This window comes from Malurus melanocephalus, unplaced genomic scaffold, assembly GCF_030028575.1.
Source record: "Malurus melanocephalus ecotype Western Australia unplaced genomic scaffold, MMel_1.1 scaffold_64, whole genome shotgun sequence".
In the NCBI taxonomy this organism is placed as follows: domain Eukaryota; kingdom Metazoa; phylum Chordata; class Aves; order Passeriformes; family Maluridae; genus Malurus; species Malurus melanocephalus.
Genome location: NW_026623296.1, coordinates 1328345 through 1352155, shown reverse-complemented (window position 1 = coordinate 1352155; position 23811 = coordinate 1328345). Strand labels below are relative to the sequence as shown.

The window sequence follows — 23811 nt, the reverse complement described above, 5'->3', positions numbered from 1 at the left end:
TCCCACTGTCTAATAATAGTTTTGAATGGAAAAAGCACAGATTTTTCAGTGAAAACTTTCTCAGGCTTCCTGTTTTTATACAATCCCATGAATGATTCCTGTGCTTTATGTGTGTTTTGAGGTATTTCATTACAAGCACTATCTGAAAAAAATAATACTTTTTCAACATTAGAAACATGAATATTAGTAGTCACTATGAGTTCAAATACCAAGACTTTCATATTTCTGCTTTACAACAGGCCTTTACACACCCATCATGAAAGAAAAACTCTCCTCAAATGTCTTCAATTACTCACCTGAAATCAGAAWATCAAATATTATTCTAATAAATACTAAAATATTCTCCACCTGAAGTCAGAATCTCTTTTTACCCACTACATCTACATAATTTCTACATTTCTATGTTACCACCTAAAGAGTTTGTCTTCAAACAAAAACTAAGCAATGAAATAATCAGAAATCCCAAGCAAAATAAAAAAGTCTTTAGTATATAAAGCCTGCTGAGACTTGTGGGGTTTTTGAAGCAGAGGATTTAAAGGATAAAGGCCAATTTGCTGRTTTTTTTTGTGTTACCTTTCACACTTTTGGATGTACCAAAAGGATGCCTTCAGCTAGCAAGACAGTGTGGCAAGTATTTCAAATCCATATTATACAGAGGTAATTGGTAGTATCAAGGGCCAAAACTATTTATAGTCGAGATCAAAACTGGCCATATGAAAAAAAAAAAAAAAAGCTTCCCAAACCTCTTCTTGAGTGATCATTAAATTTTTTACTCATAATATGTGCCTCTTTCAGATCCCYACAGGGATGTAATACTTTTTCCCCCCTCTTGCCTCACAGCAGGCTGCCATTTGATCTGAACAGGCACTGTAAGGCCATTGTCATTGCCTCCATCTACCTGGAAAGGATAATTTGCCAGAGGATTCTTTTTTCTTTAATGAGGCTTCATTAAGAAAAGGGAAGTTAAGGGCCTAGTAGCCCAACCCAGTAGGCTGAATGTGAATCCACTGGACCCAGCTCATGCTTGAGAAGCAAGGCCACTCATCAGCCATGAAGGWGAGATGTCCCCTCCCTTAGTTAAAAACCAGGGAGGAGTTTAAATGTTTGCTTTGAATATGTGTTTACAAGAAGCAGAAAACGAGGCAGTTCACCCAGTMAAATGGTTTTGCCCCTCTGTTTGCATCCCTCCATCAACTGTTTCCCCCCACTTTCTTTTGTTCTGTGTTCAGTTCCCATCAGTGCCAGCCTGTGAGGAGGCTGGGAAAAATGCTCTGGGGGGAGCATCAATGTCCCCAAAACCACAGCCATGGCCCAGCCATGCACAGTGCATGGCCCCAGCAGTAAAGCCTCAAACACCCACTGCTTCTTTCTATTTGGTCTGTCCTTTGGGAAGCACCAACACTCCTTTCTGTATTGGGAGATTTGATATAGAATAGCACAGCCCAGACCAAACTGTACAGAGCTAATACATGAGCAGACACATGTTTTAGCCCTCCACACCCTGCCCAATGATGTAGTGCATGAGAGCAGGGTATTCAAACTCCTCCAGATGGTATTTGGCACAGCAGCTTTCATGGATGTGGCTAAAGTGAGCTGACTCCTCTCCAAGGAACAGACATGGAGCTCCTGCAGTCTGCTTTTCCAGMAGCTAATGCCATTACTGGGGTAAAATGAAATCAAAAGTACTCTCTACAACTGTGGGAGAATGGGTGAAACACTCTCTAGTGATATCCTAGGAAAGTCATTGCACAGCAGGCCTCGAGGCAAAATTATTTGCACAAAGGCCTTGCTCAGCAGCAAGTCAAGCCTACTTGGAAGGGTGTAGTCCAGAGAAACYAAAGTTACCTGAAAACCACCTTCCTGTGCTCACCTGGGCTGTCCTTGCTACAGASCTATTTGCCTGTGGCATCCAAGCAGTGCAGAGCAGCCTTGGCTATCACAGAGTCCAGAACTTGCCTCACACCCCTGTCTGCATCCACCTAATTAGTCTGATTGTTGTCAGATCCTCCAGAAGCCTTTTAAATTTCCATAAAGCCAAAGAGGAGGCTACATGCTGTAGCTCACGGATGTTTGGATACACACCAGTGGGAGTTCCTGTATCAGTTATACCTTCTTATCAGGGAAGAAGTATTTCTGAAGCAGATTATTCTGTCTGGAGTTGATAAAGCCAATCTCACGTAATTTTCCCCAACAGTGGCTGGATTTACTGGAACCAGGGATGTATTGGGGGCTACAGGTACTGCAGGATCAGAATGCAAGATGTGGGGAAAGCWTGGAGAAGGTACTACCCAAGCTGAGGAATTCAAGTTCTTCTTACAAAGAGCTAAATTTTGCCCTATTCGTGTCACATGATTACAAGGCATTTCAATACCTGTCTGTCCTTTCATGGAAAATCATCCTCCTGAGGCTGTTTAACCAGCTACATTTCTCATCCACTGCAAGTTCAAAAGGCACTACTGGAGCCTTGTGATGTCCTTGCTGAGGAATTAATACACGGTTGAGACCAACTCTCATAATCCCCTCYAGAGCAATGCACACAAGGTCAGTTATTACCTCTGGAATAAGGGTTGCCTTGGGAAAGGATATTTCTGTTTGAAGCATGAAAGCCTCAGGTTTCTGCTACCAGAAATTGATTCTTGGCAAACCACTAAGGAAGAAGTGCACAGTACCCTGTCCCTGCCCTGGTGTGAGCACCAGAGAGGTCAGGGCTGCTGAATGCTGCTCTGAAAGGCCAAGGAAGGGCCACCCATTGGTGACACAAACTTGTCTCAGGCAGAAAATAAAAATACATTATTTATAATTTCTACACATTATTAGCAGAAGATGCACAAGGTGCAGTCACTGGCACTTCCCTGTATCCTGAGTGTTCATCAACCTTTCCTTGATGTTAGCAAGTCTATTAATAAAGTTTTGCAAGCAATCAGAACTGCTCCACCAGCCTGGGAGGGGGAGTGTTGGTGACATCGTGTTCCAGCTGAAAGTCATGTAAAATCCTCTACACCTTTTCCTGAAAGACACCGTCATCAGCAGCAGCAGCAAATGTAAATGTGCAATCACAGCACCTTGTAATTAATGGGAAGTCACAGATCCCTTCAGCACTGCAGATCCTCCTCCACTGGTGGTGAGTGAACAGGATTCTTCCCCAGTTTGGGCATTATCAGTAAAATTCAGCGCATGCAAATGTAAAGAAAAAAGATGTCACCATGTGCTGACCTTCCCAAGTCTGCTGTGTGCCCTTGTTTTGCTGTGTGGCTGAGCATGGRCTGAAGCCACCCTGTCCCTCAGCTCCCTGGGGGATGGAAAGGGCTCTGCCCTGGATCTCAGCAGCTGGGTGGTGCCTTTGCTGACTGCAGACACATCTGAAACCCCACGTCAGCACCCTGGGGAGACGCTGTCTGAGCTCACCGCAGAGCATTAATACTGGAAAGATCATGTAGGCCTCGTTAAGAAATAGTTTTGCTCTTGAGTCTGTCTTACTTTTTAAAGCACCCAGGAGACAACAGCACCACCACATTTCCTCTTACACTCAGTTTTTTGATTGGGGGCCTGAAGTGCTCACTGCCAGATGTTGCCCCGTTCTCATACCATCCATGTGACACAAGCCTCGATGCCAGCAGCTACGTTTGCCCATGATGCCAGTGCACACAGCAGCCAGGAGAAAGTTCCAGGGACAGCTAATCTAAAATCATATATTTTAGATACACTGTTTTGGTCTTAAACATGTCTTGCCTAAACTACCAAACATCAAGCTGCCTCTGCTCGGCATCACACCACCCCCATGTTTATTCTTTGTCACCATTCTCACACATGCATCATGCTAATGGTGATACTTAGGTATTTTATTTTAAGTGAGAAAAATTAAGTGTGGGAAAAACAAACATAATTTATCCAATTTCTGGCCTGGCTTTTTATAGGATTTTCTAGAAAATTGCATTATTATTATTATATGAAGAAAGAAACCAACGTTAATGCTGTGCTGGTGCATATATTTACAGTCTCTCCTACACTCAGCATGAAGAAATAATTCACCACAAATAATGACATTCTGTTCCCATTMCAGCTTTGCCCACATTCTCAGGTCTCCACGCAGCTGCAGCACAAAAAATCAGAAACAAGAGACATCCAGACTAGAGGAGGGCATGGAGTRCTTGCTGACAGGTCTGATTGTCCCYTCCCATGTCAATAAAGCCAAGGAAAAACCCACCTAAACAACACTCCAGCAGCAGAAACAGCTGCTGTCAGGTTTTACACCCATCAAAGGCTTCCTGTACCAAACCAGAAGAGACCAGCTGAAGAAAGACGAGGAGTCTGTAAAGTCTCTCACCTGGGAGACAAAAGGACCTCCTGATGTGATGTCAATGGATTGARGATGCTAAGCGAGGACCTGGTCCTGGGACTTCACTGTGTTCCCTTGGTCAGAGAAAACCCTGGATCTGTTCTCTGCTAGAAAGGGGACATTAAAAATGAGAAGGAAGCAGAGGGGAATTCCAGAGGACTGAGTCGGAGAGCAGAGAAAAAGCTGTTTGTTGCATGTCTGGCATGCACCTGACTGACATTTCACTCTTAAAAATGCTCCCAGTAGATAAATTCAGATAAAGGGGCAGAAGTCTTATGATTCAAACACGTGTTGAATAAGAAACCACATAAATGAAAATATCAAGGATTCACTGACTGATGAAGCAATGAGCTCTATTCTGTAAACATATTTTCAAGGGAAAATCATGTGCCTTGTGTAAAAAAAAAAGTTACTTTCTTTTGGCAAAGCTCTATGAAAGTTCAGTGAGCCACATCCAGTTACTCTCAGTGGGATCTGAAGTTTGCTCTAAGCTATTTCATATCTTAAGGATCTATTTCTTTTAGCATTGTCACATTCAGTCCACTGAGTGTCACCTTGTGATGCCACAGGACACCAGAGACACAGGGCTCCCCGGCAGAATCGTGGGGTGGCTGGACCTTGTGCCACCAGGGAAGCTCTGAACCCAAGCTCCTGTTCCTGCTGGCTCCGAGCTACAGTAGGAAAGTCAGGCAGGAAAGTCCTTCCAAACGGTTGCTCACTCACCAAAATTAGGTCACTAAGGGGGAAGAAATGTCCCCGCAGACTGTACCAGTGAGAAACTTCCTACGTGAATTACGTGGGACTGGCAGCCTCTACGAATGCCACTCAAAGCACCCTCCCACCTCCAGGAGTCTATGGAGAGGGCATTGGCAATGGGATTTTTCCATTCTCTTAACTAAGTTTTTCTTTTCATCCATTCTCAGCTCCTCTGGGACATTTCAGAGTGAGATTTACTGAGTTATCTATGGACTGAGTGCCAGAGAAGTTGAAAATCTGTGGTTTTGGGGTGTGCCTGCAATTGAGACTTGCCATATTTGACTGCCCAATGTCTCTGGAGCCCACTGCGGTRCATGGACCATTCTGCTCAATGGGCCCAGGATGTCAAACAGCACTTTCGTGATGGATTTTCTACACAGCCAKCACAGAAGCTACAAATACAGTCATTAGAATCAACCCCAAAGTGGCAAAACTAAGCACAGCAATGTGCTTGACAAGTTTTCAATCCTCAAGCGGGTTGCCATGCTCAGAGCTGCCAATATGGGCACTTCCAAGCAGGAATTCAGGTACTATGAGGTCTATAAATACTATTTTTTGTGCACATTGCAAACCTAAGTCAACAGAACCTAGGAAATGACAGAAAGGAAACTGGTTTAGAACAGAGGAGAAGAAATCTTTCCAACTAAAATCACTGAAACGCCTTTTCTTTTTGGCTCTGCAGAAATGCCAGCACAATCTTGAGGGCATTTATCTGCCATTTTGCACTGGTGTGCCCTAGACTTGCAAACCAGAGGACTGAACAGTCATGTACACCCCTCCACACACGTACAGCTGTTTACTCATGTTGAGTATTACTGCCTGCCATGAGTAGTCCTGTTGTAACCAGTGACTGCTTCATCAGAGGGGTACTGCTCAACACGAAAAGAATATTATGGCTCGAGAGAAGGCAAAAGTATGCAATGAAATGTGGTTGACATCACTGTCAACCAGCTTGCTCACAGCAAGGGGCCAATTAGGATGTCCCAGTCATTCTCAGRACACCATTTTATTATTTTTCAAGGATTCCCTCTTCCCATTGCAAGCCACCACTCTCCTTGAAGGGTCTTAAAACTCAGGAGAGGTTTTCTGCAGCAAGGTACCATCAAAACCTGCATCCATAGCCATTTTAAGCCTCCTTCCCCTACAGGTGTAATCCCAAACAGTCCAGAACACAGAGGCACTGGAACACATCAGCTGACTGAAATCAAAAGTGCTAAATCTCAACCATCTGTTAAAAAATGTGGAACCATTGACTCATTAGTTTCATCTAACTCTACCAGCACAATAAAAAAACCACACGCCTTCTGGAGAACAATATCAACACGTGTGGGAGGATATCATCTCTACAGCATGGGGTGGGATGTTGTAGTTAAGAACAACATTCTGAACTCTTTCAGGTCAGAGCTGCAGTAGATTGGCAGCATTTCCATGGCTTTATTGGGGTCCAGGTTGGTCCCTTCCCTGGAAATGGGTTTGGGTCCTCTCCTTTGACTGGGGATCTGGTGGTACAAAGCCAGGTGGGGGTTTGTYTACTTTTACCACTCTATTTTAGAGCAGTTTTAAAGCAATTCATTTTTGAGTTGAAATTATGCAAAACTAGCAAAAAGAAGATGAAAGCAGTCACTTCTCCCACCCCTTTSTTGGGCTGTCCCTGTCTCATCTGGCAAGTCCCGATTATCTGGGATTGCAGTAATTCTGAGGGATTACTCACAGGTCGACCACAGCCACTTGCAACAACTTTTCCAGACAAGGAGGAGTGAAAGCTGGTGAATATGAGTTTAGCAGAGTGTGCCTCAGTTCAGGGAGCTGCTGAAAAAAAACATAAATAATGAGGGAAATCAGCCCTCGGCCGAGTTCAACCTTTGAAAGTTGAAGTCTCCTGCTCATGAGCTCACCATGCTCTGCTGAGCAAGTGGAAGGGAAACATTTTCTCTCTCCAGCGTGACTTGAAGAAAGGAAGTTGTGTGGGCAGAGCACCGAGGTGACTCTAAATACACTGATGTCTTCTTCCCTGGCACTCAGGCTTGTGAGCACTTGCTTTCTTCCARTTGGGGAAATTTCAATGGCAAGATGTATGGAGGAAAACATTCAATACATCCTGCTCTGGAGACATTTATTTCTACAGCCAATTATGACTCCAGACATGAAGTTTTTATTGCTACCTCTCATGCAGATTATTTATTGTAACTTCCTTTTTTGAGTAGGCTGTTTATTTTTAAGCMAGTGCTGTTACATTTTTCACTAGATTACTAATAGCCACGTGCTCTGGCTGCTGAAGCTGAATAAGCTGATGTAACTGTAGGTCAGGATCTTAGCTCCTTCCTTAGCCTGTCCCCAAAATAAATACAGAGGATGAACTTGGTGTTTYCTCTAAGACATCTGTATATTTTCCACTTGGAAGAGAAGGTAGAGACCCACTTCCAGCACAGCCATCAGGGGTGAGATGAAATGGATGTGGCAGAGACTGAACTAAAACTGTTGCCCACYATCAAAAGGGCTTTGCAAAGTACAGGATTAAGGCAGAACTTTGCATTTAAAATTATTTTTGCAATAGCCCCTTATTTATGATGCAGCTCTTTAAGCTAACAGTCATTTAGGAAATTYTCATCCCAACTCTGGACCCTGCTTTCCAAAGCCCCAGCAGAAGGCACTCTCTGGCTCAGCTGGTGGATCCTGTAGTGGGCATCCAAACACTCTCYTGGTTATTGGGGTGTTTTGGGGGTTCAATGGCCCATGGCACACAGGCAAGGGCTTGCTGGATCATCTTAATGCCTCTCCACACATATACCCTCCACCCACCAGATTTGTTATCCTACTGGGAGTCTCTGACAGCATTTTTGGGTTTTGTGTGGGGTTTTTTGTTTTTGTGTCTAGAAATGAGGTGTTTCTGACAGCATTTTTGGGTTTTGTTGGGTTTTTTTTTCTGTTTGTGTGTCTAGAAATGAGGAAATAAAATTGCTTTGGGTTTCCTGAACATGCCTTCCTCTCATGAGAGGAGCTTACTGGAAGCACACATTCCTGGACAGGCCAAACAGCCCTGGGCTGCCCTTGCTGGGTGCAGAACAAGCCTTGTTGGAAAACAGATGCAACAATCAGGCTGCTTGGAGTGTCTCCTTACACTCGTCTGTGCCTTGCTCTTGGGCATTGAGCAAGATGGAGCAGGGCCAAGTGCCACAGAACATCACCAGCTTCAGAATCAGAGCATCCCTCCACACCCAGGGGAGCTCCCTGAAAGTGCTCATCAGCCTGCCAAGGATCTGGTATTGGACACCTCCACTCTTCCCAGAGAAAAGATTGCAAGGAGACAATATACACCTACAAGCAAATTTTAGGTTATTAATGGTTACAAATCTCTGAGGTAAAATGCTCCTTTTTAACCAAGTACACAATTTCCACGGCATTTCCCATTACTGAGTCCACTATGTGGACCCGAAATTTTGTGTGATTGGTGTATCTGCCTGCCTATATAGTTATTGAAAAATAAATTTGTTCTATTCCAAGTGAAGATTACTGGGATGAGTACACTCCAAATTCCCCTGAAGCTGAAGTTTTGGGATGGGCTTTGAAGCCAATATGCTTTGGATCAAGCTTTCAGCATTGCTCAATTTTCCATTCTTTGCAGGAAAACAGTTTACCAATTACAGGGTGGAAAAGGGCAGCAGAGAGGTTTCCAAACATGTCTCACAGCAGTGTCAGTCCTCCCATTTAATGACCTCACCCAATGCCACCACAGACACCATCCCAAAACTGCTGTGTCCTATAGCTCTCCGATGCAGTGGTCACAGCTGAACTTCCTCCTTTTCTGGGATTAAATCAGAGGTTTTGACCAACTTCTATAATTAGGGAAGACCTATTTCCCYTTACTCCTTTCCATTTGAAATGCYTCACAGGCTCTGTGGAGACTCGACATTTCTTATTTTAGCAAGGCAGATTTACGTTCAAGTTGGTGTCTCTTTCAGAGCACCAGCTGAGCTCACTGCTGTTCACTAAGGAGCACGGGAGCTGTTGCACCGAGCAACTTTGGCATAACGCTTGTGTGATTTACAGCTCGGTCTGCAGTCAGCATCCAAGCCCCGAAATCCATATTTCATTCCCAATGCTGCCGTTCTGGGCCGTCTGCAGCAGATGGTGCTGCTGGCTCGCCGGGAGCCAGCAATGCTTCCACCGTGCCCGGAGATCCAGGCACTCGCCGTGCTGGGGAAAGGGCTCAGAGAACAGCACCTGCCACCCTTCTCTGTGTCTGCCACCCATCCCAGGGCTGTCCAGCYCTAGCTGCACCCCTGCAAGTCTCCAGCTAGAAGGTGTTAGGAAAAGCAATCCACAAACGCTAGAGATTTATGTCTGAAAAGGAGACAGAGGAGTCCTGTAACTTTATTCAAACTAAGGGAGAGACCATGGGACATTTCCATGGGTCTCTCAAATTGCGAGAGGACGCAGCCTCCTTTCTATCCTAATTTCCTGGCTATATTTCCCTGTCTTTTTACCCACTGGCTGAGGTACAGATTCTTGAATCCCCTAATACAGACCCCCATCTAATATGCATCCTTCCCCCCACCTTTTTTAATTCTTTGTGTCTCTGTTGTTTTTCTCTAAGTCCAGGGATTAAGGACTGCCTTGGGTCACTAACAGTCTGTGTCAATGAGCAGAATTCCTATGGAATTTATGGTTCCTCCAATTGCTCCTCTCACCTGTCAGTATCTGGCCTTATCTACCAGCAGACCCTATTGTTTGTTTGCAAAGACATCTCCCTCTCATTCCTTTCACAAGCAAGCTGGGCACGGGTAAGTTTTAGGATAAGTCAGTGAAAACATGTGCAACCATTTGTTTGCTAATGTGTAGCATCCATTCTGGGAGTCAAAAAATACACCTAGAATCTCACCCTAAATAAAATAATTACTTTTGWTTTAACTCCGATTCCCAGTCAAAGAATTTGTGCTGTGCTGGTTTCTGATTTAATTAGTGCATCCCCTTTCTCTCCCGTGACAGTGGGGATTGAGGTATTTCAGAAATGCTACAAGAGAAGCCCATTTTCTGTCTGACACTAGCTGAGCTGAATCCCTGCCCCCAGGGAGGGGATGGCTTGGGTATCACCGATATTAATGTCCTGTTTTTTGMTAGGATAGAACTGATTTTCTTCCAAGGAGCTGGCACAGTGGTGTATTTTGTTACATACCAGACTGGGGTCCAGGTGGCATTCTCACACATAGAAGAGGAAGATGCCCGACAATCTTCCTCAGGCACTTCGCTGAAGAAACCTCSGAGGAAGCTCCTCTCTGATTGATCCAGAGCTGCCAGTGACAGGGRAGAACAAGAATCTGGTGGAGTTCAYAAYCCAGAACTATGTAYTAACYCAAAATGGTGGTGAAKSTCCTTTCTCTCAAGATGGCGGCCKCTGAGGGAGCCACATGGCCTCGAGGACAGACACAAAATGGCGGAAATTCCCGCCTCTGCCAAGATTGACAGGACACGTGACGGAGCCACGTGATCCCGAGGACACACAAAAAAGCAGAGTTGCCATGGTAACTGACCACGTGATCTAGAGACCACGCCCCCTAAAGGGGCGGAGCCTGCCCCTCTATAAAAGGGCGGGTGGCGGCCATCGTGAGCTTAGTTGAGCTGGTGCGGGCTGCGGGGGATGTTCGCTCTCTTGGTGAGTGGGAACCCACTAGGGGTGCTAACCCAAAAGGGCCAAAGCGATGTTCCAAGCCAGGGAAAATCACTCAGTACGCAAACAGGGAGCTGCTGATCACTGCTTAGGAATGGGCTGGTTATTGATCAGCATGTGGCAGGTTATTGCAGTTGGAGTAAGTGAGCTTTATTCCTTTTTTCTTACTGTTATTATTACAAATACTAGGAATTTTGTTAGTTTGTTCTGTTACCACGTCAGACCGTGTCCTGGGGCAGCTGCAGTGTCCATAGAGGTGACAATGGCTCATTTTTCCAGCCTCAAATGCAGCTAAAGTGACGCTATGATTTTTCATCAAGTCAGTAACCTGAGAGCAGGAATTCTTGATCGTGTAAACTAACATAAGGGTTTTTAATAAATGAGGTAGAAGCGTATTGCTGTTTTGAAAAGACAAAAGATACAAAGCCTTACATTTATTTGTTGCGGGATTCATCAAATGTCTTACATTCAGTTACTGAATCTCATGTTTTTGTGGCATAACTCCAAATTCACGATGGCTGTCTCATGTCCTCAGAAGAATAGCAGCAGATACTGGAAGCAGCAGATACTGGAAATCAGCTTCTTGAAATGAGCCAGTGTCAGTACACCAGCGAGCAAGTCCCACCTTTAAAGGTGTTGGGTGCAGGGTCTRTGGTATTTACTCTTACAAGCCCCTTTTTCCCTGCCGTGCACTCTAAAATAGAGCAGTCTACGTTTTCAGAACAACGGCAAGACTACTCAAGAGCATGACAATTTTCATTTGGGGTGAAGATCTGAGTTTTTTTCCCAACCCAACTGATCCGTGCACTGAACAATGTTATCACTGAACTGCAGTGATGTTYTTTGTCTGTGTAAAGCACTTTCAGCATAGGCGATTCAGTCAGCACTGAGTGATGACCAGGTAGCTGTTCTGCCTTAGCAGGAACTGGAAATACTTTCCATACCTGTTATTTTGATTTGTTCTTAAATCACATTTCTTTTCCACCTTCGCTGATCAGATTAGAAGCCCCAGCACAATGRCAGGGAGCACAAAAGCAGAAAATGTGGTCTTGCTGCACCTGTAAAACTATTTCTGCAGAAAAGTGACTCTGCATTTACAGCCTAACCCAGCAGAACAGATTTGCTGTTTTCTCAAAACATGCACATATAGTGCTTTGGGTTGGAAAGGACCTTAAAGATCACCTTATTCCACCCTTCCTGCCCTGGGCAGGGACACTTTGYACTATCCCACGTTGCTCCAAGCCGTGTCCAGCCTGGCCTTGAACGCTTCCAGGGATGGGGCAGCCACAGMTTYTTTGRGTAATCTGTGCCAGGACCTCACYGCCTTATGGGGAGAAATTYCTTKGTAATATCAAACCTRATCTTCTGCCCTATCACTCCCTCTACTGTTCTCTTGGAGCCCTGTGCTCTCATGCACAATTCCTTGAGTTTCGACAGGTTAGGGATAAATGATTTATCCCCATTTTCCACTGCTCTGGCGTTGTTCATCCCATGTAAGAGCAACCCTTATCAGGAAGCAGGCACGTGTGCCTGAGCTCCCATCTTWAACCAGGTTGGATTTGGGGTCTGGGGGCACAAAACCAGCAACAGTGTGAAGCACCTCAGCTCTGGCAGCTTGGCAGAGGAGGCTTTGGCCCCCAGCTGCCTGGATGTGTTTGCACAAATCCACTCTGAAATACCGAGGAGCCACATGCAGGGGGAGTAAATGTSATCCCTCTGCCGAGTGTTACTTGAGAGTGGTGACTTCAATATTTAAAACACCCTTGGCTGCAGTGCAGGTGCTGCACTCTGGAGTTCTCAACATTTCTCTTGTTAGACAGCGAGATGGTGCTGACCCCAAGGCTTAAATTAGTAACAAGATTACTCAGAGAAAAATAACGTTCTGAAAACCTTCATGGGACGAGGAAATATGCCAAAAGTAAGCTTGGCCAGTGAATGTAATAGATAGAAACCCATTTGTTTCTTCTTGAGAACTTAATTAAATTTCCCATGAATTCATTTGTAATAATGGTAATAAGTACCATATATGGAAATGTTCAGTGAGCCTTTAGCAAGGTAATTTCCTGAATTTAGCTTGTATCTTAATAATGTTCAAAGCCAGCTGGGCTCTGAAGTACAGCTGGTGTGCATTACTCCGTTTTGAGTAGGAGGGTGTGGATGGACTGGGTAAAATAARTTATTTTGGTTCTTTGACACCCAGGTTTATTGCTTGATGGTACTCAGAAAAGCATCAAGGAGAGAGTCAGTATGATCTGTTTAACAAAGAACCTTTGGGAGGGCAGTGCACATGCCTTACAGACTCCAGTGCTCTCCTTCAGTGCCATGTGGAGCACAGTCAGTGACCAGAAAGTGATTTAGCTACCTGGAATCAAACAGGATGAGCTGGAAGCTGTCCTGTGCCCAACAGCCTTCCTGGTGAAACACAAGAAGTAAGTTCAAGAGGGATCCCTTCTCATCAAGGGATGCACCACACCCAACTTACAACTGTGCTTCTTGGGCCGTTTTCTGTGCTGCGCAGGCACAAATACAGCTAAAAAATGATTAGCTAAGTGGCAAAGAAGAAATGGGTATTGCTGACTAGGGCTGATGGCTGAGAGCAAGTGTCCTTTCTCTACACAAAGGATAAAAGGAGCTTTCCCCACTAGCTCCAAGTGTGTGCACTCAGAGCCCAAGCGCTGGTTACCTCAGCTGAAATTAAAACTTGGCCAAGGCTCCTAAAACCTTCACCTCSCTACCACTGATTTGGGCTGGCATTTGGTAAATATTCCAGTCCTAACAGGTGGGGTAAGGCACAGTACAGACATGGGTGGGGGGTGGTATCTTGTGACATGAATCTGAAATCGAGTTGGTGACACGAGCTGTGGCATTCCAGGTGTGCAGCTGCTCTTTGGAAGTGCCACAGGAATGGTGGGGAAGAGCAAGAGGAGAGCCCAGAGGAGAAAACCCTGGAGTGAGGAGAGTGCTGGTGTTGCCCCTCACAGCACAGGCAGGGCTGCACAGTGTAACAAACACAGAAACAGCTCCTGCTCAGATCCCACAGCAGCCCAGGGGTAAATTAAAACACTTTCAAGTCATCGGACTAATGCTCATGGATTTCAGTGAGCTCCAAGTGGAAAAGGTGTCAAGAAATCGTTCCAGGAACTAACCCTGTTCCTAGCAGTGCTAGCTGCCACAGTTCCCACTCTTCAGAAGAAAGTGATGTTATATTTTCCATCATTAATATATGATAACRAACCCTCTGCTTGCTGGGAAGCTTCCTAAGCTCCCCCAGTGACTGGGCTCAAAAGCGAAAGGCCTGGCCTGGCAGTGCAGCCTTTTGATCCATAATCTCCTTTCTGCATTAAAGCCARCACTCCTGTGCTAACACAGCTGCCTCAGGGCTTGGCTCACAGGTCAATACCTCCTTAGAAGGGGATCCCAGCTGGATATTCTCTTCCTGACTCCTTGCTCCCGCTGAGGAGCACTGCAGGGTGCTGAGCCTTGCAGGGCTGTGACTCTCAGGGTGCTGAGCTGATKCAGGGCTCTGCCAGCCCCCAGCTGCCCCGTGCTGAGCCAAACCCTGTCCATCAGAACCCCAGCCCCCCTTGGCAAGCTCTTCCTCCAACACAAACAGCACTAAAACATTGCCAAGTATTTCTTGCTCCTTATTTCTTCTAAGTGAGGTTGGAGAGGATTTTCCCCACTGGGACGTGCTGCTCTGGACTGGTTTCTTTGGTCCATCCCTCCAGGCTGCTCTCCCTGCACGTTCCCAAGGAGCAGCAGCTTGGGAGAATTGCCCTTGCTCCAGGGACAACATTCTGTTACACTGAGCCCATCCAGGATCTGAAGAGAAATAATTCAGGGATTACTGCTTTGCTTTTACAAGCTCCAATAAATGTATGGCATTTAATGGTCAAGAAAGTATCTAAACAAAATTGCTGTAGGACATTGCGGGAGGCCGATCCCCTCCCTGGTCCATTTGTTCTTGGAAAGCAGCACACGGAGCTGAACGACCACAAAACGAATGGGAGCTTAGCAAAGACTTTGTGCAAAAGGGACCCTTTGCATATGACATGCTCTGTCACATTGARTTTTAATTACAGCTCCCCTCTGGAGCTGGCACGGGAGGGGAATGTTAATGATGGGGGGAGAGGGACGGAAGCAGCGATGGCAAACAGCAGTCCAGCACTTGGAAAGTACCTGATGGCAAGGAGGGGTAACCTMGGTGCAGTCAGGTACAAACCTTGCTGGTTGAATTCGCCTTTTAGCTCCTGCTGTTTTGCCACAAGTGTGGGCTACTGGTTGGAGTAAAACACATTTAAATGCATTTAATGTATTAAACCMTTGCAAGGTGCAACCTGTGACAAGACTGAAGGAAATCAGGTTTAGTTGAACAAATATGACCTGAGRTCACTTTTCTAATCATCAGTAAGCRTGACTTAAAAATTAYTACAATCCAGTGCTAAGAGTTATGTCTGTYACGATCCTGGTTTTTGAGTTTTATAAAAATGGTTTTGGGAAGTATCRCTTGAAAAATGTGCCACCATGGTGTGTCTGTAGCTCCAGTAATTCTGGCAGTGCTCGTGTGTAGGCTCCTTTGCATGGAATAAGCATTATACACACAGTGCTCTAAAACAATCACAGGCAGCATCAGGAATATCCCTCCTTTTCTGTAGCTAGAGAGAGAAAACATCTCCATCAGGTGGTGATCTCTGAATGTGTGGCAAATATTAGGGGAGCAAATATTTGGGATGCTGATGGGGATCTCAGCAAAAAGCAATCGGGGTATTGTGGGACCATGGAAAGATTCAAGTAAGAGCAGAGTGGATTTGGAGTACAAAACTCATTCCAAAATCTGTACAGATATTTATAGGTTACTCAAAGAGTATTACACCTCCTTGAGGTCTGGCTGCAGCCAGTCACACACTCACACTATTCAGCTGTACATTTCAGACTTCTTCCTTGAAAAAAAAAAAAAATCAAAATGGTCAAAACACCTTTATATTTTATTTATTTTATTCTATTTTATTTTGCTATTCAAACCCCAGCCAGCTATCACAGAAAYGAAAAAGTCTGCTTATCAGAGTGAATGGCTGATGTACATACATTGTGTGACAATCATAAAATCCTTAGGGATCAGAACAAAGGCTTTCACGAGCTGTTGTTGTAAGAGCTCGATCTATTCCTGCGGGGAAATTCTGTGTTCTGTTGCTGTCTGCTTGTACAATAGRAAGATGTTTCCCCTGCATTATTTGGGTTAGTAATGCAATGTTTGCTATTCCATCTCTGGATAGTCCTGCCAGAAGAATTTGTATTRCCTCACATGCTATTGATAACATGGAGTTGCTTGGAAAAACTGTTTCCACCCACCCAGTGGAATAAATCAGTCAGAAGTTTCATAAGATTAAACTACCATGTAACATTATAAATTACCTAAAAACTGCAATGCACATTGCTGTGCTCCATCCTTGGTTTCTATATTTTTTTCTGTAGTTTCTRTAGTTTATTGTCACCTTAGTTTTCTGTCTTTCCATTTTCCTAGAAGCAATAATTCAAAATTTTTCCAGTGGGTAAATGTGGCTGGTTTATGCCATCTAGCATTGATAAAAGATAAGATCTGTACCTTCTGTTTTGCAGCAACACTTCCTTTAACCACAGCCAGAGCTTCCTTCACTTTGGCATCAAAGGTACAAAATAATTTTCTTCAGCAGCATTTCCTTCTGCCTTTTGCCAGAACAGGATGATCTCAACAAAGCAGCAACAGAAGAATGAGCAGCCTTATTCCTGAAGTGTCTAGGAATTCAGGGTGGACAGCTAAACTGCTTACTCACCCTAAAAGGTTTTAATTTCTACATTTATTTCATGGGGTATAATATGCTCAGTCATTTCATGTATTGCAAGATAGGGGGTTTATGCTTTGCCTGAGAAAGTCTTAACAGAATATGAAGGTTTGATACAGTGTTTAAATAAAACAGGTTTCACAGAGCAAGAAGTTGTTAAAACTTGAAAAAAAAGTAATAAATAGTTTATTTCTCCTTCACTTAAATTTTTGAGGGTGGTTTTCAATAATCTGATATGAATGTTGAAGAGCTCTGGTGTAGTTCAAAGTGTGACTGCACTGATGGGAAGGCACGTGGGCCAGCTGGGAACGTCTCTGCATTACAAAGGAATTTTTCAAAGTGATTTTAGCAAAGAATACTCATCTTTCTAGATACTTCTATATAGGTATGCTGTGTTAATGTCTGTTTAYTCTCCCCAAGCTGCACATTCGGCAGCGTGGCCCCAGGCCAGCCCATGGCTCCAGGCAGGCTGAGATATTCTGGCTCACACCAGGTTTTCACGTGAACTCTGCTACTCCCAGGTTACACAGGGAGGGAGGAAGCTGAGCCCCCATGGATGGAGCCGCTTCCCCTCAAAATGGCAAAGTTGGAAAAGTGTAATTCTCCAGCTGGGTTTGATTGTATTTTTCTTCTCCAGTATTTCAAGTATATTTGACCAGAATGGGGTCTGAGCATCCACCAGCCAGCAGTGGAAGAGGGAAAATCAGCCTTTAAGTCAGTATAACTCCCACCAGGAGAACTCCTAATTCTCCCCTAATTAAGCCTGGCAGCTGAAGCTGGATAAAAACCATGTCATGTTCCATCCAGCCTTTCAAGGGGTCTCTATTAAATCAGAAGTACTTCARTTTGTGTAAGGGGAGATTTTAAGCGCAAAACTGTGCCTGGAAAGTCAAATCCTTTATGCATCCCTCAGGCACGTGAAAAGATCCCCCCTGGCAGAGCAGGGGAGTGCTGAAATCTCCTATAGCAACTGGTCACTAGCAACAGGAACAAACAGTCTCTTTAATTCAACTTTATGAGATATCCTGTGAGAAGCAGAGAGGTGGGAGTCTGGTTGTGCATGAGGTTCAGATTCTGCACCCTGAAGGATTYGAGCCAGAAGCAGAAATAATGGATTTGCTTCCTCGTGCCTCAGTTTCCCTTCCCCCAAAGGGAAATAGTTTTGTTCCTTCCTCACTCCCACATGGGATGCAAAAGTCCAGGCAAGTGGGTAAGCCAAAGGCCCCACATGAGTCAAAAATAACTGCTTGTACATATTTGTGCTGTATTTGCAAGAAATCCTCTTGGCTTAAGTAGGAATAAAAAGTTGGATGAGTATTTCCTGGCATCATGAGCTAATGGGCTTCATATTCCAGTTGTTTTTTATATTTCGAAATAAAAGGAGAGGTTGTTTCCACTAGAAGGGGCTCACAAAGCCAGGCAGCTTCCCAAGATGAGGATTTTTTGAGCATTATGTTAGAGATAACAGAGGTTTTGTTTCGCTGGAACACCCACCAGCTCATTTCTCTTTGAAGTCAGTGCAGAGATGGCAATTTCATKAAGTCAGTGACAGTTTCATGAAGTTCCAGTGAAAGACTGATAACTCGGGGCTCGTTGGACCCTGGCTGAAGCTGAGGAGTGATCACAGGTTCCTGAGTTATTCCCAGCATGTGGAAGGAGATGTTCCTGGGGCGGGTATGGGGACACCACGGCACTCACAGGGACACAGCGCTGCTGCTTTGTCTGTTTGTCACCATTCTGTCACTTCATCAGAACAGGCTCTTCTCAGAGGCAACTGTGAGGGAAACGAGCCATTGTCCCAGCCAAGGCTTGGGAATATAATCAGGAATTGGGAAAATAATCCTGAAGAATGCTGGGAGAAAAACATGACGCTGCTTGACACAAAAGGAAAAAGGATTCTGGAGTCCAAGGCCATTTGCTGCAATTTATTGTTGGAACTTAGACATGTTTTTAATGCCACCTTTTTCAAAGCAGCCCATTGATTTATGATTTTGAATAAGCCAAGAGCTAACACCTGAATTTTGGGTGAGACTTTACAGGCTTAAAACATAAAAACCAGTGAAGCAGTGACCAGTGGGGGGAACAGTTACCCCTGTCCTTGTTCTGATTACCTGCCCTGAGACACATTCATAGCACTTACCTGGACTGCAGTGATGCCTTCAGAATTAGTATGTGGAAAGGATTTGAAKGATTATTTGGAGTTCAGTGTTAATGTACAAACTTGAGGCCAGGAAATGTAGATAAATCATAAAGAAAATAATGAGGTTGCTTCGGGAGTGTTTCTATCACTCATTCTTTGATTTAATTATTTGCCTGATTCCTGAACACAGCCCAGAAACCACTTCTGATGGAAGCTGTTCCCGAAGCAGCAGGAATTGTGCATGATTTTGATGTATTGATTAAACTGCCACTGAATGATTTGAGATGGAGATTGAATACACTGAAAGTAATAAGATATGATTGAAGCTGAGCCCTTCSATGGATTAGGATGGGCGGCTTTTTCTGCCACACTGCTCTCGTTTATCAGAACACTAATAATGTTTATTACTTTAGGAGTTACAGCTCGCTGGTTAGATTTAGACTAAACTAAAGCTGAATGGGCTGAGAAAACCCATTTACTCTGAGGCATTTGAAGCTGCTGGGCAAGGCAAAGTGGATGAAAAATGSAAGAGAGAAAATCAGTGATAGATAAATCAGAAACTGCAGGCASTGGTGCAGGGCAGCAGGTCCTTTCTGGGCYGGCTAATCCCARACTGGGGTACAYGTCCTTCAGATCCMSTTGCCAGTCCAYCTGCCACATCCCAACCTTTGCACTYRTRGGCAGGGAGCATCTTCACAGCCCTGGACAAGGAATTCCCAGTTCCCTCAAAATTTGTCTTTCCTATAGAGGGCCAGAGGGAGATGGAGATTTGTGTCCCCCTTAAGCATCTGACAGCTAAAATTCACAGAAAGAGTGAAACCATTCAGGGATCATTTTTTATCTGAAAAATACGCTGGGTTTCAATTTTCTGCGCTTTCTCCCCTGCTCCTATGGAGTCTTCCTGACAACCTTTCCCTCTCTGATTTCAGAAGATCCTTACAACGCCAGTTCTGAGCATTCTTCCAATAATTACACAGCTCCTCTCCCAATAATGTAATCTGCGTTAATAATGTATGAAATATGTTTGAGTCATGAGACCAGAGAGGTCATACAAAGATAGTGAYTGTGAAATGGAAAATGTATTGCTCAGTTGCTTAATGAATTGCAGATGCCTGCTTAGAACTTGCAAAAACTGAAGCACATCACATTTTGGGGGACAATAAAGCCTTGAAGTGCTTATGGATTTATGACCACAAGCAAAGCTACACCATAAAATAATAATGTCATTACCTAAATATGCAAATACTCCAAGTATTCAGTATGCAAGAAGAAATGTCTACTCTTACAAGCTATTTGCAAACTAATGAAAATTAACTCTYCTTGCATTATATGATCATGGAGCATGCAAAGAGCAATTTGTACTTCAATGGGGACACTGTGGATTTCTGATCTCACRGTCTGTTTTATCAGCCCCGCTGGCTCTGCTGGGACTCAGCAGTCCATTATGATTTGCAGAGTGCACGTTTAGTCCCACCCTAAGCAGTGCTGCCCCTGGCTAGGAGATAAATGAATTTATGGAGATTTCTGGAAGGAGGCTGCATTTTTGGTTGATCTCAAGGAAATTTTAAGGGTAACATTCCCTTCCACAGCTGAATTGTCTACCGTGATAAGCCATCCCTGTTCCTTAGCAAGTGCAGGTCTACAAGGCAAAGCTTTGGGTTCAGGGATGTGCTGCCCGGAAGTTCTCATTTTGTTCAGCTCTGGGTGAATTTCTCCAGCCTTACAGCCTTGTTAGTAATGCCAGGTGATGATGCAGCAAATCTGTCTTTATTGCAGTCCTGTTCAGCTTAGCCGAGAGTGAAGGGAAAACCACGGCCCCAGCACTGGGATTTGACGATGAGCAGTTTCATGCATGCTGGATCTGCTGGGTGCCCTCCCAGGGACAGTTTCCATCCATCCGGATAAATAAAGTGTTGAGGACACAACTTTATCATGAGTAGCATCAAAACTAAATACTGTCTGTGTTACAAGGCTGTAATTTATTTAAATTTTTCACCCGAGTATTACACCATGAAAATCACGAATACTGGAAGCCCCATGTTCTGAGGTATTTGGGTGTGTGTGTAAAGCAGACAGCCACCAATAGGCTCAGGTAATGGCTGGTAAACCATGCCTGGCTTTTGGGGGAGAAATCACAGGTTTTCCCTCGTGTTACTCTTCTCTACAAGCAAAACCTGTTTGCATCAGTGAAGGAATTTCTACCTCTTAAACCGGTACAGACAAAAAAAATGGCAGCAGAGATTTGTGCCATCTCTAACAGGTTTGGTGTTTACAAACAAACCGGTGTTCCATGGGGATGCGCACCACGAGCATCCTGGCAGGTTCAGTGCTTTGGGATGAGCGTTCCTCGCACACCCACAGACCCCACTGCTCCATGTGGGATTGGCTTCTTCCAGGTCCCCAGGCAACGCTGTCTGGCTTCCCGGCTGTTAATTACTTGTGTCTAGTGTTAATTAGCTGTCTGCAGCCGGCCGTGGCGGAGCGGTGACAGCCTGGGAGCCTGTCCCCATGGGCTTTGTTCCCATCCCTCCCGTCTCCCCCTCTGCAGCTCCCAGCCACAACATTTCATTTTAGTCACGGTGCCAGAGGCCGGGCCCCGGAGGACCTTTGAAATTAAACCCTCTATGAAGTACAGTGGGGAGAAGAGGGAGGAGAAAGGGGCGATTTCAGYTCCTCAAGCATGCAAGTTGAGAGCTTTTGTGATGTCTCTCAACGCGGATTTTTTTTTTTTCAGCCGGCCACAAATCATGTCCTCGGCCGTCCAAGGGAACCTGTCTGTGTGATGGAAATTTCCACACTTGCCTTGGTTGCTTTCCTGCTCTTTCTTGTTGCTTTGCTGCCTTCAAGACATTGTAAATAGTAAAATTTTTACAGAAAGATTTTTTTTGTTTTGTTTTTTGTTGTTGCAGAAAAAGAAATTCATCCCTGATTTGTTAAGCTTAGAAACAAAACATCCAAAGCAAATTCTCTTCTTGATATTTGCGGTTACCAGGTAGCAAAAGTTCTTCACTCGAAGAATCTGTAATTGAAGACATAACCTAATTTTCAGCAAAAGAGGATCATCACAGGGTACATTTCCTAGAGACATCCAGTTGGATTTTTTTTTTTTTTTGTTAGAATGTTAAACGAAAATAAGTGGTTTGGAATTTCACCTAACAGCTGTGAAATAGCCTGGGCAAAAAAAAAAAAAAAAAATCACAGGGAATGATTTATTCATCCCTTTCCACCTGCAAATTGCCTTGAGAACAGGTTGAGTTCTTACTGAAATTTGCAGTTTGGAGTAGCTCATCGAGAATATTTTCTGTGTTTAAATCCTTTGTCCCTTATAGGAGGGAGGACACTGAGCTCTGCTGCCCTTACCTCAATCCTTTTCTGTACCAACAGTAAAGGAGTAGAAAACCTTGGAAAATACTGAAAACAAATTTACTTTTACTCACCKGTGGTCCCTCGATGTACTTTTTTCCTGCCTTCTCATAGTCCGTGTTGTAAACTGCAGAAATTGCRTAGATGGACTAGAAAAGCATTGAATAGGAAAGAGTTTTCCTGTCTGTATCAACAGAATATACAGAATGCTTCTTCCTGCTCACTCGCTTCAGAGTGAAAAGCACATCTGAGACGCACCTGATGCAGCCCCCAGGATCTGGTGCAGGTATTTTGTTTCCAGGTGATGAAATATTTCATGAAGGTATTTCAATACAGCGTCCAACTGGTTTTCATCTTCTAGGTAAATCGCCACACAGGTCATGTGGCGTCTGGATTCAACCAGYGGGATTCTTTTTTTCTCTTTAAGATATTTTAGAGATGTCTTTTAGCTCTTCTTTTGTGAACTATGAACTCCACCAGCTTCTTGTTTGCTTTATCCCTGGCTGCTCTGGATCGGTCTGAGAGGAGCTTCTTTCGGGGTTTGGAGGATAAAGTGCTTGATGAAGTATCTTCCTCCTTTTTTTTTTAGAAATGCCACCTGGACCACTCTGGTGAACTTTGCTGAGTGGGCAGGTGAAAATAGGGAGTTGCTCCTGCTTATCGGGATGGGAGGAGGAGCAGTAGCTGCTCTTCCTGCTGGCCAGAGTGGATGTCTCATCATCTCAGACCACACAAACACCCCTTCCTTGAAGAAATTGGGAGTTCCAAACTGAGACCCAGGAACTTCGATCCCAGGCCCTTGCCCAGTTTCAGGGATTTGCATTTCATTCTGYATCAAAAAGCTTTCCTGACATGTCGCTGTTGGCCAGACAGCAGACACAAAGACACACATAGACACACACAAAAAGTAACCCCTTTATTCTGAGACAGGCCTCTTTTATCCACTGTGGCAACCAGTGCATGCATTTATGTCAAACGTACATTGGTCAGTGAGGCTGTCACTTTCTACTCATCAGCATATGATTGGTAGGTTTGCAAAAGCTACACTATTTCTAATGTTTATAATTGTAAGCCACCTGCATTATCGACTCTACAGTCCAATCTTTTTTTCTCAAAGCAGCCAAGGATGTGGCGTTTCTCTCCGATGCAGGTTGTTAACACTCCCCTACACTGACAGACCCAGGAAATGCATTTTGTCCCAAGCCTGGACACAGCTGGATTCCCTTCTGGAATCCCTCATGGATTACAGGCAGACTGAAGCCCACAGAGGGGGAAGAGGCCTCATCCATGTGCTGATGTCTCATCACGATGGGAGCAAACTCTTGGCATCTACTGCTCCTTTTCCTCTGTCAGAGGTGAGTTGAGGAATCCACAAGGAAACTCTTTGATGCTATCCCTGAGGATTCCAGCTCTGCCAACAGCAGTGAGATCCAGGGGTGAGCCCTGGCACCACACCTGGACAGGTTTGTTGTGCCCTGGCAGGTTTGCTCCACTTCCATGTGTTTTGTAAGGCCTTGTCCCACTTCCACATGCATTTCCAATCCTTTGTGCAGCCACACAACCTCCCTGGCTCCGTGGTTTGGGGTCATCCTTTCGCCCACAGTTGTTTTAAGGGTTTCTTTTGCTTTTGGTAGCCTCAGGTTCCAACATTTTAGAGTGAGAGCACAACAAGGAGCTGCATCGGGGACAGATCCCATACTGCTTTCCCAGGAAAATGAGGGATTTGGTCCTT

The 23811-nt window shown here is 44.6% G+C and overlaps 1 protein-coding gene across 1 annotated transcript in view; it reads right to left on the bottom strand.

Annotated features, from left to right (window-relative positions):
* The window catches only part of MITF (melanocyte inducing transcription factor), a 107149-nt gene extending 102665 nt beyond the window's left edge, over positions 1-4484 (bottom strand). Inside the window, exon 1 of the mRNA XM_057366379.1 lies at positions 4325-4484. The gene's annotated coding sequence lies outside the window, so the exon portion shown is untranslated. The remainder of the gene's footprint in view (positions 1-4324) is intronic.
* Positions 4485-23811: the final 19327 nt, after the last annotated feature.